This window comes from Temnothorax americanus, unplaced genomic scaffold (assembly GCF_048541705.1).
Source record: "Temnothorax americanus isolate GAGA-0224 unplaced genomic scaffold, ASM4854170v1 Scaffold6, whole genome shotgun sequence".
NCBI classification, from domain to species: Eukaryota; Metazoa; Arthropoda; class Insecta; order Hymenoptera; family Formicidae; genus Temnothorax; species Temnothorax americanus.
Window position 1 is genome coordinate 1,583,599 of NW_027509751.1, and position 17,376 is coordinate 1,600,974.

At 44.2% G+C, this 17,376-nt stretch overlaps 1 protein-coding gene and 1 long non-coding RNA gene across 2 annotated transcripts in view; both read right to left on the bottom strand.

Moving 5' to 3' along the window:
- Positions 1-17,376, bottom strand: part of Mesr3 (misexpression suppressor of ras 3) — a 44,972-nt gene that overhangs the window by 25,568 nt on the left and 2,028 nt on the right. The window lies entirely within an intron of this gene.
- LOC143905164 (uncharacterized) lies at positions 2,813-3,435 on the bottom strand. The gene is made up of 2 exons (XR_013259126.1): positions 3,103-3,435; positions 2,813-3,037 (listed from the first exon to the last, which is right to left on the bottom strand). It is a non-coding gene; the product is annotated as an uncharacterized LOC143905164 (long non-coding RNA).

Genomic DNA, 17,376 nt, shown 5'->3' on the forward strand with positions numbered 1-17,376 from the left:
ACGAACGTGGCTTATCACCCTCTGGGAAAGGATAAATAACACGTGCGTGCGCGTCGAAGTTTGTGATACGCAGCTGGCTGGCTGCTTCTCGTCGTGTATATTGAAACCGGAGTTGTGTAATGGAAATTTCGAATCCCATTGGGTGATATTAGCGTTAAAATTAGTTCGCTAATTCTAAAAACTACTTCCATTAAAATTTCAATATCAACTAATAAGTTAGTTTAGTATGAAGTTTAAATCGTGGCAAAATAGCTTTAACCGATGAAAACGGTATCTCGCAATCGTATGCTCTTTTTTTTATTACTTCAGCAATTTGTTCATTAATATAACGGCCGTAAACCTCCTTATTGTTCTCTTTCTCTCGACTTTTAATCAAGTTTTCAAAAATAATAAATATTTCGACGATACACTTTGAGAAGCACGCGGCGGCTTAGATTTAATCTACGAGGAAATTGAATATTCGCTAGTCAATCATATTTAATGGCGATTCAGAATCGTGCGAAAGTCGAGGTTACAGGCCGAATAACCCGACTTAGACTTCCATTTAGTCCTTGACGGAGATGAATATTAGAATCACGCCGCGGCGCCCGTCGTTTAATGCGAGCCGGGAGTTGACGTGACGGCCGCGCGAACTTTATCTATCTGTGCGCGTTCAGAGCGAATCATCTCTACGATCTACTCGGCATTATATTTACGCAGTTATTATTTCCACCAGGTCGCGGTTTGTTTCGAGACCTTGTCTCGGTGATTTCGTCGACTCGCGCGAGAGCTCTCGAGAGACGGTCGCGTAATTGGAGTAGGACTGCGCAAATTCCCACGTCGACCGTTTTTCAGCGTATGTATTCATCGCGCGCGCGGGTATAATCCTTGAGAAAAAGCGCGGGTAACGCCGCGAGAGAAAGACGGGGAATGCATCAGCAATAAATCGCGCGAAGATGAACTCGATTACGTGGAACTTTATGGTCGCGTTATATTCCGGTCGTTTCCAGTAACGAGATTCGACAGAAGGAGTAATTCGTCGTAGGGTGCCCCGCGCAGCACGGGACCGTTCTCGAAAGATAAGAATCGCGCGTATCTGCCGGAGCTCGGTAATGATACGCGATAAAAAAAATATGGGAACAGTTATCATAAACTTTACGAGCGATCCTAAGTGAGCGAGATAGCCTCCTTAATCGTCGACGAACAAAACAGACTTACAACTGCTTGGCGCTTGCGTAATTGTATGGAGTCTTGCAGATTTTTGTCAGGTGCGGGCATCTTCGTAGGAGCTTCAGTAAAAACTCGACTGGGCTCCGTTTAACGAACGGGATTTGCGTAATTATTTCATTCATTACTCTCCCAGCTTTTAGCTGATAAAGCAGCATGAGTTAGGTTACACGTTCTAATTTAAATTAGAATAGTTATTATTTTTTAGAAAAAATTTGATTAAAAATTGAAGAAAAATTAAAAAATGAGATTTGTGATTATTATTACATCATATTGTTATTCACAGTATTTATGCAATGATAAATTAAGTAATATAAATTTATATTTGAGATGGATATAAAACTATATACAGGTATTCTCTGTAATTACAAGTCTAAATTAATAGTAAATTGTAAGCCATGTAATAAAAAGGAAATGTAGCGTAAAAAAGCAGTTGCAACGTTAATAAAAAGGTTGTGAAAAAAAAAATTTTTAATGCAAAAGCGCCGCAGCCAGTTGGCGCACACGAGCCCGAGTCGTGTCTGTGACGCAAGTGCATCCAGCATCATCTGCTCCCATGCGGTTATAACCCAACCGGATATGGCACAGACCCCCAGAGGTTAAGAGACATTAATGGGCTAATAGGGACGCTAATGATTCATTAGGCGGTACGTTAACGTCGACTAACTTTCCGCGACAGTCGTCCACGTCAACCGCAGTGTCAACATTCGATACGACCGAGAGGTCGAAGACCCCCCTGTCTTCTATTTTCGGGCGCGCTATCAAATGAAGAATCATCGATCGTGGAAAGCAGCCATAGTCGGATGAAATTTTGATTCCTTCTCATAAATAGCGCGCGATTTTCCACGAATTGTCGAGACGATTTCGGCTCGATAATACAACGATTCATTTGTAATGTCCCTCTGTGTTTTTTTATCGCGCGATTTTTCATTCGCGGGCGACACTCGTGCGTGCCGCGGAAAAGGCTTTTAATGCCCACGTCGTGCCTGCGCACATTAACGACATCATATTTATCAAGAAGCGCGTTTCTTGCGAACTTGCGCGCTTGCAACCGGTCGAGCCACAAATTGCAGATCCAACCTTCTTCGAGCCTTCCCACTCGATCTTCCTGTTTCGCGAAGGAGGTTTCAGGGTCTTGACACCTGACACGTTACCTAAAAGGAACGGGGACCTTCGTCGCGGTAGGAGACAGGGAAATCGCTGCGCGCCGTTGAGTTTCTTCCGTGACCGCGCATAGAATTTTTATCAATACATAAATGCTTTGACAAATACATTCTTGTACGCGACTCTACCGTACGCATGGCATGCAATTGTAAAAGTCTCGTAAAACCTTACGAACGTCTCTGGCGTGTATACTCATTTCCTGGATGCGTCACGTTCAACCTTCGTATACGCTTTTATTTCGATTGTAACAGATGTTGCTGATGAAACGCGATGTCGCGATCGAGAAAGATCACTCGTTAACATTAAGTTAATCCTTGGCTAAAGGAAAAGAGGCAGTAAGAGCCGGCGCGGTAAATAGGGCGCAAGTTATATATATTTTTCTTATCGTCAATACATAAAAAATAAAATAAAAAATTCGCGAACGTTTCGACCATTTTTTGTGGTCATCTTCAGCGCAATAAATTAAAAACGTGTAAAATTAAAAACTATATTGTAACGCGGTCATTGGGCTATTGTATACTCGCACGTTGCACGTTCCTTTTTCCATGCGGTCATTCCGGTGTGTGTGCGCTACTCCATAGGCAAGCAACCTTGAGTCTCTCCCCAGTTGGAAGGCTAGGAGGACTATGCTGATGCATTTGGTACTTCATTATATGTTGCGCGATACCTGCGTACATACGGAGCGACACACTGATTCACGGTTTACATCGATATAAAACTGAAGTTACTTACAATGAAATCGTGAACGGTATAGCGCACAAAACGGTAGACAACAGACGCAAGTTATCTTGGCATTGTTTCGAGAGATAATACTTGATCGTAGAACGATACAGCGCACAGATAACGGACGCAAACTGTCTCGACAATGTTTCAAGAGGTAATGACCGATCTAATATGTTTCGCTTGTCTCGAGGTTAAAAGATCGATGTATAAGAATTCGGTAACAAACAAATAGCGGTAATGTCAGTTGAGAGATCGATGTATAAGAATATTCGTTGCAAAACAAATAACGGTGATGTCAGTCAAAGACCTTGTAATACGGTAATATATGTATAATACAAATTCACAATAATATAATAAAGCGTGAAACAAGGGGCTCTCAAATTTTTGGAAGTCCCTCGATTACATCGAGATAGTTTTCGGGTAAATCCTCGGTGTCCGTCTGCATATTCAGACCATTCTTCTGTCTTTTTATACATATCATTTCAGATATTAACCGTTTATTGATATATGGTTCGCTGTCCAAAATTTCCACCGCATTCCACTCGAAATCATGACCAGACTCTAATCTATGCTCTGTGATTACCGAGCGACTGGTTGTGTCCCTTCTTATGTGGGCCTGATGTTCTTTAATTCTGGTTTGTAGTTGCCTACCGGTCTGACCCACGTAAGAAGCATCACAGTCCCTACAGTTAATCTTATATACTACGTTGCTATGTGCAAATTTCGGAAGGGCGTCCTTATGTGTTTTAATACAATTCTGCATTTATTCAGGCTATAATATGATAGCCTCAACTTGTGATTTTTTAAGATGTTTTTATATTGGTCGTTAATATGCCCTATTTACCGCGCCGGCTCTTACTGCCTCTTTTCCTTTAATCGATTTAATCACGAGAGCCTTATAATTTTTAATTCTTAATCCTTGGCATTTGCCAAGGATCATATCCGCCGCCGTTGAACGTTTTAGCCAGGATTTGCCTCGCCGGCAAATGCAATTATTCTTAAACACGATCCTGCGACTCATAATTATCCGTTACCAGTAATTGAATAAAAATGAACAGCTTTAAATTGCATCATCTAAACAAGAATCGGAACGCATTTAAAGCATAATGACCAAGATATAAGCGCTTATTTTTCCAGAAAGTGTTGTAATAATACAGAATTAAAAAATACTGACATTTTTGGTCATTGAACGGAATCTTACACTTAATAGTAATTTTTGTGATAAAACAAAAAAATTATTGTTAGGCGTAAGATCCCGCTTGATCGAAAGAGTTAATATTTATTTTGTAACAGAATTACACACATAAATTGTTATTTAGATATCGCGATATCCTGATCACTATTTACTTTTTAAAACATTACTATAATGTCCGATAGAACTTAATTGAAGGTTCGCTTTGTCGACTCGTCACCTGCGAGCTATATCGCTCCTTGGCTCGTCGACACACTTCGAATTTCGACACTCTATTGACACGCTTCGAATTCTCGTCGCGCCATTATCTTTTGTTCGCCGTATACGGCCGCATACCTCGCGCGCCGTACGTACGAACGTTTGATACATCGAGCACCGTGAATGTATAACTTTTGCGACGTCTGATCGAAAAATGGCCGTGCTGATATTCGCAAAAACCGTCGGCGATGAGCGAGATACGCGACGAACACGCGGAGAGACGCGGCGTGATCTGCTCGTAAAAAATTCCATTACGGCACATAGTAGGCTCCCAGGCATGTCCCGCCAATTTGTTTGTAAAATGGGGAAAGAAAATATCTCTTAGGGCCGGTATTACAGTCTCCGATTAACGTGATTCTCCCTAGATTCTCCGATTAAACTCACTCTTCGCCTCTTTCTAGGGGTATAGTTAGAAAGAGATGCAGAGTGAGTTTAATCGGAGAATCACGTTAATCGGAGACTGTGATACCGGCCCTTATTTTCATGCACATCCATCGGCTTGGCGGCACGATTTATTTTACGTTTCTCTAACAGCCTAAAATTGCGTGCGCAACAAAAATCAACGAAACACGGCTGTATATTGAGTGTCTCTTATCTAAATAAAATTCAATTTACATTGCAAAAAATAATCCATAAAATTTTAGTAAACCCATGCAAAACTTTATATGTACATATATAAAAGTAATTTATTTTTAAATTATATCAAGTGATTATATATATATATATATATATATATATCAAGTGATACCTGTAAAACTATATTTTACATTTCCATGCTGAGCCAAAAAGCTGCGATGAAATCGATATTTGCCGATTCGGTCGGCTCGTTAATACTCGGCCCTTGAATTCTCGTTTCCATCTGGTCGAAAGTCCGTCGTGCAAACCGAACTTCGTTACGAGGGCACGCTTATCCGATTCAAATGACAGCGACCTAATTATTCTGGCACTACGCGGTAATTTATTTTCTTCTTTTCTCGCTCGCGCACTGTCGACATGCTCCGACCACCCACGTGACTTTCAACAAGAATGAGAACGGAGTGCCGTCGTCTCTTTCTCGTGTCTGGGAAAAAGTCGTTTCTTTGAAGTTCCACGGAAAGTAGAACTCGGTAGATCTTCTGTCGCGGAAGGGAAGAACGACATGCTTTCTCGGCTGTCGAGGACAGTGCGGCTGACTACCTGCCATTGTACGTAATGAGACATGAGACGCGAAACAAGTTGGAAGCTTTTAGCGTGTCCGACTGCCGAGAGCAGTCCGAGGTAGGACCGCAGGAAATTTAGTAAACTCACGTTAGCCGCCCAATTTCTCTTCGGCTATGATAAAGAATATGGTCAGCGAAAACGGGAACACACGGGTCGCATTAGATATCCGTCATCCGATTACAATTTCTGATATTTTACCTCATAAACATTTACATTTATCCAATTAGCCTGAAATATTTGCTACTCGCGCAAATGCGGATCGAGAGAGCGCCGCGCCGCGCCGCGACGACCGGAACTCGCGCGCTACATTCGCTACAAATTAACAGCATCATTTGCAACTTGCGTGCACATAATTGTCACTGTCACGGATCACGCATGCCGGAACATTATTCCGTCAAGTGAGCTGCCGCGACAGATCGGGGTATCCCGAATTTCACCTGCCGAGATAAGAATGTGGAGCAGCTCGCCGATGAGTGGGAGTAAACCTGTTTTCGTGCGTCTGACCGTGTCGGGGAGGAATGTCTCTCCACGGTAACGTAAAATCCAAGGGGAAGAAAAAGAAGGGAGCCGTGAACCGTGGATTCACCCTGTCATGGTTGAAAAATGCGGAGAACGTCGGGAATTATCCGGTATCCCGCGGCGGTTGACGTTGATGCCTATAAACTGGGACGCAGAAAACTTGGGCGCTTCCCATTCGTCTAATCCCTTGTGGTTGATAACTGTGTACCTCGGAAGGCGGTATAACCATCGGACTTTTCAATTTTGCCGTACCGTTAGGCAGTCGTCCCGATTTAGCGATACATCGACACGTACCGCACGCGCGATCGAGGCGGAAAATTAGCGATCTGACGCGCGTATCTCACTTCGCTAAATTTATTTCGAGACATTAGAGAAAAAGAGAGAATTAACGCTATAAAATCAACGAGTTTCTCTTAACGCACAATGTTTACGTTTGTTTATATCGTATCGTGCAAATTTTCCGTGACTAGCTTGTACTAAAAATACGAAATTATCTAACTTCATCAGAGATTCGCTCTCCTTTTGTATACCTTACTTGCAGTATGAACGGGCAGAACAAACTTAGTTAACTTGGATTCGGGCTTATACCCATCTTTGAGTAACAGGCTTTGGTATAGCTGCACCTGCTTACCTGTAAACATGCATGGATTAACGCAGCAACTGCTACTAGGGATCCCGAATAAATAGAACACGTATATATATATGTACGCAGGATAGAAGTTAGTTCACTGAACGTTTTTCCTTTCTATAATCACTTTGCATCACGATTCTTCCACGTTGTTCGCGTGTATTCTCTCACCGTCGTGCGAGAGAAGCGGTCGTTCTCGTTCGAGCCGAAATCGATATTCATTAATTTCGTTTATCGGACTGCGCGAATCTACCGCGAGGTATCGCCTCGAAAACCGGTTCAATTTCGCGCCGGTTAATCACGCGCGGTGCGTATAGCGCGTCTCGGCTTCGCTCGTACGATTATTCTTCTGTGGTCTCGCGTTCGTGAGTACCGTCTGGGAGAAGAGGAGAAAGACGAAGCGTGTGGTAGACTTGAAGAGGAGGAAGTTTGAGAGAAATTCCAGGCGAGAAATGTGCATTCACACGCCGAGCGTTTCTAATGTATACGTATCGACCTCTTTCGTGTCCTTCTAAAAAGCGATGATAAAAATGAGCGCGCGTAATAGACGCCGCGCCGCCAGGCTCGCAGACGTGAGAATTCTGCTGGCAGCGCACAATTTTTAACGTGCACTTGGGTGCAAAGTGCGCGATGTGTAATATGTAAATGAAATTTTTTAATGCACCGAGATTGAGGAATAAAATTCGAAGGAGTAATTCTCGAATGTATTTATCTGAATGAAATTTAATATTAAAGTATTAAATTTCACGCATTTCATATTTATTATCATAATTATCAGGCTGCTAAACTTGATTAATTATTGCAATATTTATTAATGAACGTTAATCGTTTTACTTTTTAATAATGGAGTGATACTTTCGAACCCCATACGAAGCGTTTTGATTAATGAAAAGCGGTAACGCAACGCTGTAAGGGATAATTGAATTCGATTCGTCATTAAAAAATGAAAAAGTAGGTGTATGGGTATATTGAGAAGGAATCAAAAGCGGCGGTTCACTGTTGAAATTGAAACGTCAGTTGAAATGCGAACGTATTTTTCGGTCTTGTGCTATTGCATGCGACGCTATTTCCAATAATTGCAATTAATTGCAAATAATGGTTGCGCCCAAAGGAAAATTCAATAATTGTGTGCCTCGATCTCGGCCTCGATCCAGTCGTGGAATATGAGGACAACGTTTTATTGCAAAGATTCGAAAAATAACGAATTTGCTTTATTACAAATCGAGTTAAAATGATTACTGTCCAAGTGTATAGATAAATTCGAGCGGATAATTGGACTATATTTGAATAAGTAGGACGAAATAAATTGCTTAAAATAATTAAGCAAATTAATATTTTTAATGATTCTCATATAGTCACTGTAAGATAATAATTTTATCATCAGAAAATCGTTCTTCACTCGAAGGTCTCATTTACTTCTTTCACCGCGTAACGCTTTTGGCCATAATGTTCATAAACGACGAAAGTTGTAATAGCGTCGGTTTGATTGATACGCATCGAAGTAGCGCTTTCAATTGGTACGGTTGATAACTTTCACACTTGATTACGAATCCCCACTTACTTAATTACGATCGAAGACGCCAGCAGCTCGTTGACCCGTCCCGGGACTTGTGCGCACACCGCTGCCACATCTATCGATTTCTCGAGGGAACCAGCAGACCGAAAGTGGACTCTCCCGTGCGCACTGAAGGAGATGCACACGGTAATTAATAGAATCGCTTTTGGTGGCGATTTATATTTTCGTTTCGCGGATTCGGTCCTTGCACTTTCTGGCCTTTTGCTTTTACAAGTATTAGAGACAGCGAAATGTCTTCTGGTTTTTCCGGATCGCCTCGGTACCTGTACTCGAAGTCGGCGATACGACAACCAGACGGTTCTAAGGGCTCATTTCACAAGTCGTTGAAGCATAAATTGTCTCGTCGTCGATCGCTTCTCCTCCGAGGGTACGACATTCCCCGTAAAGAGAATCTCCTTGATCCAACGAGGCGCAATTCAATAGGTCGCTTCCTGATAAAAAAAAAGACTATAAGCCAAGCGGCTTCGGGAGAAAGGCGAATCTCTCCGCCTGTCGCACATAAATCTTCATTTCGGCGATCAGAGAAGTAGAAGTCGAACTCGGACACCCGTAACCCTGCGTCCGCCGCGGGTCGACCGGTCGCGATTTTCGTGATCTCGACGTCGATCGCGGTACATGTCCGATACGAAGGCGCGATCCTTCTTCGTTCCCTTCCGATCCCGTTTTCTCTCTCTCGTATATATGCTGGAAGGCAAAAGGACCGCGACGCGAGAAACGGGCGAGAGAGACAGAAAGAACCGCGGTGCGAAGAGAGAGGAGGGTGAAGAGAGGAGAAAAGATCGGTCAACGAACCAACTGACCATACACCGGGCCCTGGTGTACCTCACCTCGCACGCCCCTCCTCCCCGCTTTCCTCGTATTACTTCTCGGTGAATTTTTGCATACCGGTCACGGCACCTGAATTTAAAGCGTCGGTCGCGGCTGGTTCGTCTCTTTCGCTTCTCTCGCGCCCCTCTCGCTCCTCTCTCCGGACACAAGAGAAGAAAGTAGCCGATACATACGATCAGGTGCGCGCGCGTGACCGTTCCCCGTATTCCATAGGAGACTAATATTGTAACCGTGCACGTACGCGCTACTAGGAAACTCGACATCAATCATTTACGCGTTCTTGGGGAAGAATTCAAGTTCGCACCTCTCAGCTCTCCTATTCACGATGAGGATACCTCCGTCGGTCAGTGATGACTACGCTTGTTTCTGCAGTCGTATAATCATCGCAGCGGAACGGAACGAGCGAGGGAGGTTGTAATTTCACTCGCGTTTAATGTCGTACTTCGATAATTAATTGATTAATCGATGCGCCACTCACCGCGAGAAAGTCGGCGTCTTAGCAGGCTCGGCAGCCTTTATCGCGATAATTTATCGTCACGGCTAAACTGGATTGATAGTAGTTTACTATGCAGTTAATGGCGTTAAATATTATACGTACAAATTCATGGTTAACTTATCTCATTCACTACTGCGTAAAACCTTTCTGTTCTTAATTTCTTGTCTATTTCCTCTTTGATGTTGTTTTCAGTGTTTTCACCCGCAACATTTCTTTCCTGCTTCGTTTTTTTTCATTTTTTTAATACATATGTAAAATACGTGAGTAGTTTCTCTTCTTCTAATCACAGTCGCGTCATAGATGTAACCTATATTATATTTTTACATAGATAAGAGAAATTAATGAATAATTAACGAATATCGATTTCAGACCAACACGTGACAATCGAGCGGGCGATTTTTAAAGTTGACAATGTGAATGATTGTTTCTCTAGTACATATAACGACGATATGAGGAAATATAGCCTAAGAAAGTTACAATGCGGAACGATTACTGAAAGAAAGAACGCTTACAAGGCTTAATTCTCAACTTAACGTTGTGTACGCAATTATATATGTGCTATATATATTTATAACGCTATTTTTATCTACTTTTTTCCAATAATAACGTGCTTATGACCGCCCATTTATACGAATAAACGTTATAAAGAACACGAATTGATAGCGCTCTAAATTCTATTATTCTTTATCCCGAAAGGGTTCGCGAGAGATTCTCAACACTCGGGGAAAGCTGTTGGGAAAGTTCGGTTGAAATCGGGAAGTTGAATTGTTCAAATCAGTTACGCGCCGCATAGTTTGCGGACCAGCCGATCCTGTGAAATGGTATCGTGGAATGAAATCAAATCGAGCGCCGCGATTCCATCGGTTAACTTCTCAGAGCTATTTCGAATACGTGTCTCGCGAGTTTCGGCCGCAGCTCGAGAGGAAACCCAGATTACGGAGCGAGCGGTCGTTCCGTTCCCGGCCATCGAAGTTCTAGATCCTCGATATATTCGATCGCAAGGACTACGGGCTGCTGTGCAGACACTGGTGCCTGGTGCACGCACGATCGCGCGCAAGAGATAATCGCAGTTTACGCGGCTATTCGAAGGTGCGGTGCCACGAACCGTCGTCCCTTGACACAGTTCTCCGCGTGGCGTGATTTCTTTTTTTTTTTTGTTCCTCGACTTAATCACACGGCGAGATCTCGAGCTCCCGCAGCTACCAATTTCCTACGGCGCGGGGCTTCATCCATGCGCGAGGCAGCGAGAGGCAGAAAAAATCGCGATTAGCGATTTCTACGTGCACCTTCGACTTTCTACATAATTCCGACCATCGAATCATGCCTGGTCACGTTAGCGACTCCGCTTAATTGGCCCCTAACGAGACGATCCTACCGATATTTTCCCCCCACGACCGCGCGCGTACGGTGAACTCGGATAAGAGCAGAATGGGAAGATGGTAATGATGCGTGCAGCTGAAGTACGCACATAAGTCGTGGCGAATTGCAACTCGTTGCGATGCCGGTTCGAAAGATCGTCCAATTGAACGTTAATGGAACTCTCCTCTCGCAATCTAACGCAATCTTCCGCGACTGCTCATCGGCGAATTTCTTTCTTTTCTTCGCTTCTTTTGTGCCGATCGTGCCGCATTTAATCGTCGACTAATTTCTCGCGCGAGTCGATGGCGTCGGGCATTTTTCCCGCAACTCGGTATAATGGCCTCTATGGTCGCGCACATGCGTTACCACGTGTGAACGCACGCACGTACCCGTCGATGGAACTAATTCCGTCGGTGCACAATGACCGATCACCTGGCCATTATCCTGAAACTCGATTATCTCCCCGTTAAAACCGAGCAATGTATTCATCGATATTTAATCAGGCGAATCCGTCGACGCGGACACGGAGATCGATCGACGACGGCGGTATCGTTTAACCTTTAAGCACGTGCGCGCAACCGAGATTTCTATTTCTTAGTTAAATGTTATCTGATTACCAGTCACCTGTACGCGGCTTTGCATTTAACAATGCGAATGCGCTGTTCGCCATGGAAGAAGCGCGAGTGTGCGCGCCGAGTTGTATAACGAGTCATCAAGTCGGTTTCATTCTCATGCTGATTCATCGTATGTCAACACTATCGGGTTTTAGCGATTAGGGCCAACAGTAATTGGGAACCAAACGCTTTGATCCTTTACGTAAGTTTTATTATAGGTTTGGAGTCAACGTATATAGCCTATAATGTACGGAAAGGAATCAAAGAGTAGAGGCGGGAAACGCGCCGAGCTATTTTGGGGAGAGAGAGAGAGAGAGAGAGAGAGAGAGAGAGAGAGAGAGAGAGAGAGAGAGAGAGAGAGAGAGAACTCGATCAACAAAGTCCAATCGATAGTGTCGATACCGAATGATAGAAGGGAAGCGTTTACTTTATGTCAGCTCGAATGTTAGCCCGTTATCTCGCAGTTCTCTGTGATATTCGAGGCTCCAGGGCGGTATCGCTTTCCGTCAATGAAATATACGTCGGACATCGACACATCGGTTACCAGCGCGGGCTTACCTCTCTCATCGATACCTCGAATTTACGATAAAGAACGACGTGTCGCAGCGCGGAGAAGAAAATACATTTCTACCGATAAAACTCAGCGAACTGAGCCACACTCATTCGCGCTCCGTTCAGATTTCTTTCTCCTTTACTTCTTATTAATTTTTTCTTTCTTTTCTTTGACGTTCCTTTATGCCTGTGACGTTTGAGGAAGAATCGAATGAGCGACTTGCTTCATCCCGGTAGTAAAAAAAAATCATTATGCACGGAAACGCAAAACTCAGTACAAACAAATTATTATTTCCGCCAGTGTTTTGCAGTAATCGAAATTGCAAATGACCGTAATGGTGCCTCGCTGTAATTACGGTCGGAGTTACGAGACAATATTTTTTGCTAGATACGAAAAAGAGAAGGACAGAGAAGGTCTTCTTGCGTCGCACGTCAAGTGGCAATTGCCTCCAGGGATGACTGATCCGCACGGTCATTTATAGACTTGACGAACCCACGGATCTCACTATACTGCGAAAATTTTTTCGGTATAATATTTTTACGTGATATATACCCATATACATTTTTTATACATATACGTACAAGCAATAGTGCAACCAAAAAAATTAAAACGAAATGCAATCTAGTTTAAGAAAATAAAGCATAAAAATAAAAATAAAAACAAGACTCATATGTGTTTAATATAGATGGAGCAGAATAGCGCAGGTTGAAGCTCATTTTTATGTTTTATCTTCCTAAAAAAATTGGCAATTCTGAATTTATCTTTGCGGCTTCTTGTTATTTTGAATAGAATCAGGAAAGAGAATAATATAAAAGAAGCTTCTTTTTCTACCTTCGACTCGCGCCTTCGAGTTCTTCTAGACAGCCGCTAATTTTAGATTACACAAAATGCAAATGTGCCATTGGCGTGTATTGCGTCAAGACGTTTTAGCAGTCTTAATGCACCTGACAGGAGTGAGAAAAAGTTACGGCAACCGAAACGCTGAGCTGTAATTGGTCACGACAACGTCTCTCTATGATTCTCCGTCTCTCTATCTCGCGGGAAGTAATCCTCTAGTTTCGTGACGCATTCCCGGGCCTCAAATTGCCACATCCGCGTTATCTTATCGACGTTGGACTGAATTGTAGCAACCATCGCTCAGCACGCGACGTTAAATGTCGCAGGTGTAATAAACTACGCCAATGTTAGCTCAGGACGATACGTATTAATGTGTTCCCCCATCCTTTTTCCCCTCCGTTTGTTCATCGCATCAAGGGTATGACATCACGGTTTCTTAATATCTCGATAAACGTACGCGACCGCGCCCATGTTTGCTATCCTGCGCTGCACCGTATCCTGACTGCGCACAATGTGTGCATATTAGCAACATTAAACGGAAATTTCTGCGGTGCACGCTCAGGAAACAAATGCAATTTTCCGTGGTCGCGCACGACGCGAAATCAGACCAAAGCCGTGAAATTATTCCGTTTCGATGCCGCGGCTCGAAAGGCATCGATTATTCCATAAAGTTATTCATTTCGTTTTACAATACCGATATTTCATTCGATCCTACGTATAAAGCGGATTAATTACGTGGAGAAAAAAAATCGAGCTTGCGGTACGCTCGTGGAGTTACCTTCCATCTCTTCACAGGGCAGCAAGCCTGTTATGATTAATGAACAAAGTTACCGTTAATTAATATTACTACGTTAACGTATTAATGAACAAAGTTACCGCTATGCATATAGTGATGGAAACCGGTGCACAATTCCGCTTTCCGCATACGCGCGTCATGGGAAAAAGCATAGCGCTCTAAGGAGACATCAAAGGTACCCATCATAATGATAGCTCAATCATCCTGCGATTACTTCTCGATTCGTCTAGTCATCGCGACAAGGAACTGTTACGTTACAGAGAGTTTGTTCGATGTCATCCATATTTCATGGAGCAATCCGAACGTAATCGTTCGCCAGAAACAACAAAGGTGACAATAATACGTTGATAGACAAACAGTAATCTCGTCTGGAAAGATATTAATTTTCGAAATCGGAAACTTGATCACACAGACATTCTTCTTATTTAAAGATATGATATCGATATAGCTATTATATTGAGGAAAAAGTATTAAAAAATTATTACTTTCTAGCATTTTTTTTTTATTTTCTACTTGTTTCATGTCAACTTTCGTCTCGACTTTCCTCTCTGCTTGGCAATTCGCGCCTCGATAGCGATCATAGAATAGCGTCTCGGGACGCGATTTCCGATTCGGCGAGACGGAATTGCTGATCCCGGCCGCGTACGTGTGCGTGACACGATGATCTAATTTCCATGTGTGCTGGAGGCTGGAGGCAAGCACACCAGCGGCTTATCCGCGATACGATACGATTTCGCGCTTCCGCGCGCATCGCTTTCTCGCCTCGCTCGCTCCTCCACCTGTCTTTTGCTTCCTTTTCGCAATCGCGGTTTTTCACGCCTCTGCACGCGTATCGGGAGCCTCGATCGATCCACGCTCGGCCGCGACCGGTCGTCATGACTATGCTCCAGCTCTCTCGCAGGATTGTGAACGCAAATATGCGAAAGCCGCACGGAGACCGGCGACTCGGTTACGTTCGATCGAGTGCCGCAATAAATTCGACTCGGGATAAACGTCGACTCCCGATCGTTATCGGTGCCGATAACGGACGCGACCGTGCCGAAGCCGAGGAGAAATCCTAGCAAAAAGCGGTAAATCCCGAATGTCCCGTGAGTTTTTGTTTGCAAATGAAATGTATGGCGCTGATGAACTCTCGCGCAGCGATTTCGGCGCTTTCCTATTATTTTCAGCGACGTAGGTCCTGTCAATGTCCGGCGCTCTTGTTAACGCGACGCGACTAGAAAATAAACGGGACGGCATGAACAACAAAAACGGATACGAGCGCGTAAAAATCACGCGGACTTTATTCTTTCTCGTATATTCCGAGAGAGAGAGAGAGAGAGAGAGAGAGAGAGAGAGAGAGAGAGCGGGAATCTAGATGCGTTTCGAAAAACATTTCTCAAGCTCGTCATATCCGACGCGAGGGATCCAGAAGCGTAAGGTACCTCGGATGCGTTTCGCAAAATCGGGCGCATCGACACGAAACCGCGAGTAGCAACGTGCGATTTCGTCCCCGATTTTACCGTGGGAACCGCGAGCGAAATAATTAAATCGCGACGAATCGCACGGACACGTTCCGATTTACGCGAGCGTGTTAATGCCGATCGGCCCTGATAAGGATACCCGAGATACACGGACGCGGGCGCGTATACACACGGAATCGGGGAAGGCTGGGAATAACTATTGCCACACTGCGCTCCTTTTTTTCGCCTCTGCCGCCCGCTTCCATCCGGCGATTTCTCGCGTGCGCGTTACGGCCAGCCATCAGCAGCGGGAAACGTGGACCCGCGGTTTCTCCCATACCGTCGTAATTGCGTTGAATTGGCCTAACAATTCAGGATACGCTGCGATCTCTTTCTCTCTCTTTCTCTATTTCTCCTACCAGCTTCCAGTTCTTTTCCCTTGATATTTTTCTATCCGCCCGGTGCGACCATTCATCGGTATCTATTCGCGGATAGTGTTTTTCTTCGGTACGATTTAATTGTAGCGCGAGTTGCGAAATTCGTGCTCGCTCACTCATTCGTTCATGCGGCGAAATAGCTGCGGTTAAAGATTTACGAGCGAAAAACGAGCGACGGCTGTGCAAAGAGCGCGCCCGCTCGATTTCAGCCTCTCGCGGCGCGCGGAATTGAAACAGAGCCAGAGGTGCAATTAATGGACTTCTGCGGCGGCACGCGATCGCCGTGTTTGTTACGCTCGCTCGGGAACATACGCGTCATTTTTAATCGAATTAAGTGTGGAATATTTGTCAAGCGCCATGAAAAGCGTGTTGTAGCGAATTTTTATAGGCAAATGCTATTCAAGCGTTCTCATCGTTCGCCTAAGATGAAATTAAGGGCAACAGGTAGTTAGAGAAACTGGAAGTGTAATCAAGTTTCCCAGTCATCAAACCAAGTCATTTTTTTCGTCGAATCTGTGAAGATAATATATGTGTACACTCCCACATAGTAATTTATTGTAATAATTTATGCCGCGAAATTGCAACTTCGCCACGTTCCACGCATCTTATACGTATATCTGCGTAAAAATGAGGAAACTTATTGCGTCACGTAGCCTTTTGTCGAGTCCGCAGAAAAGAAGGAAGGAAGGAAGGAAACAAATCCGATCTGCATCGCGATCGCGCGGAAATACTTTTCACAGAAAACTTTTCTCTCGCGCGCGTTCGCGCTCGCGATATTTCACACGCGTCTCTGGACCGTCCGTATAAGATATCCGTTTTCTCACACGCGCCGGGATGCGGCGGTCGACGGTGAAGAAACAACGGAAGAAAGAAAGCACGACGAGCCGATCGCGAAAGGCTATAGCGATACCAAATCCGGTTCCGTCTTTTCCGTACGTGGACCGCGTTGCTCGCATGTAGACACGTCCGCATTTGTACTCCGGCCGTGTACTAACGCGAAAGAATTGCTTCCTAGTCAGCGAGGTATAACGATATTGGCTGAACGAGAGTTCAACGTTCCATGTGAAACCGCTCGCTCTTATGCGCGCGCCCTTTGATATGCACATTTGCGTTAATATGTAATTACGACGCGGGTAATTTAATCGCGCTTTAAAGTTAGTGGGAACTTTCAATTCGTGTTTGAAGTTAAGAAACTACGTCATTCGCGAGATGAAATGGATGAGACCTCTGCGGGAAATGCACCATTTAGATTTTTAACGTAAAATTTACTCGCTCGGGCTCGCGTTTTATGACTTACAACTCAGTCTCTATTATCTCGAAACGTTGGTGATAAAAGTTACATTTGGAGTTTCCAAGATAAGGACGATATCGAGAAGCGCAGTCATATTTCGTGAAGTAATTACCCTCGTCTTAGCGGAGACTGATCCTCGATCTCGCGCGAAGTTTCCTCGACGTGACGATGGTTTCGCGGCGCGGGGGGATGAAAGAAACACGTATCTTCGCCGGTGCACCTGTGTGCAATCATCTTCACGGGCGCCGGCGCGCGAT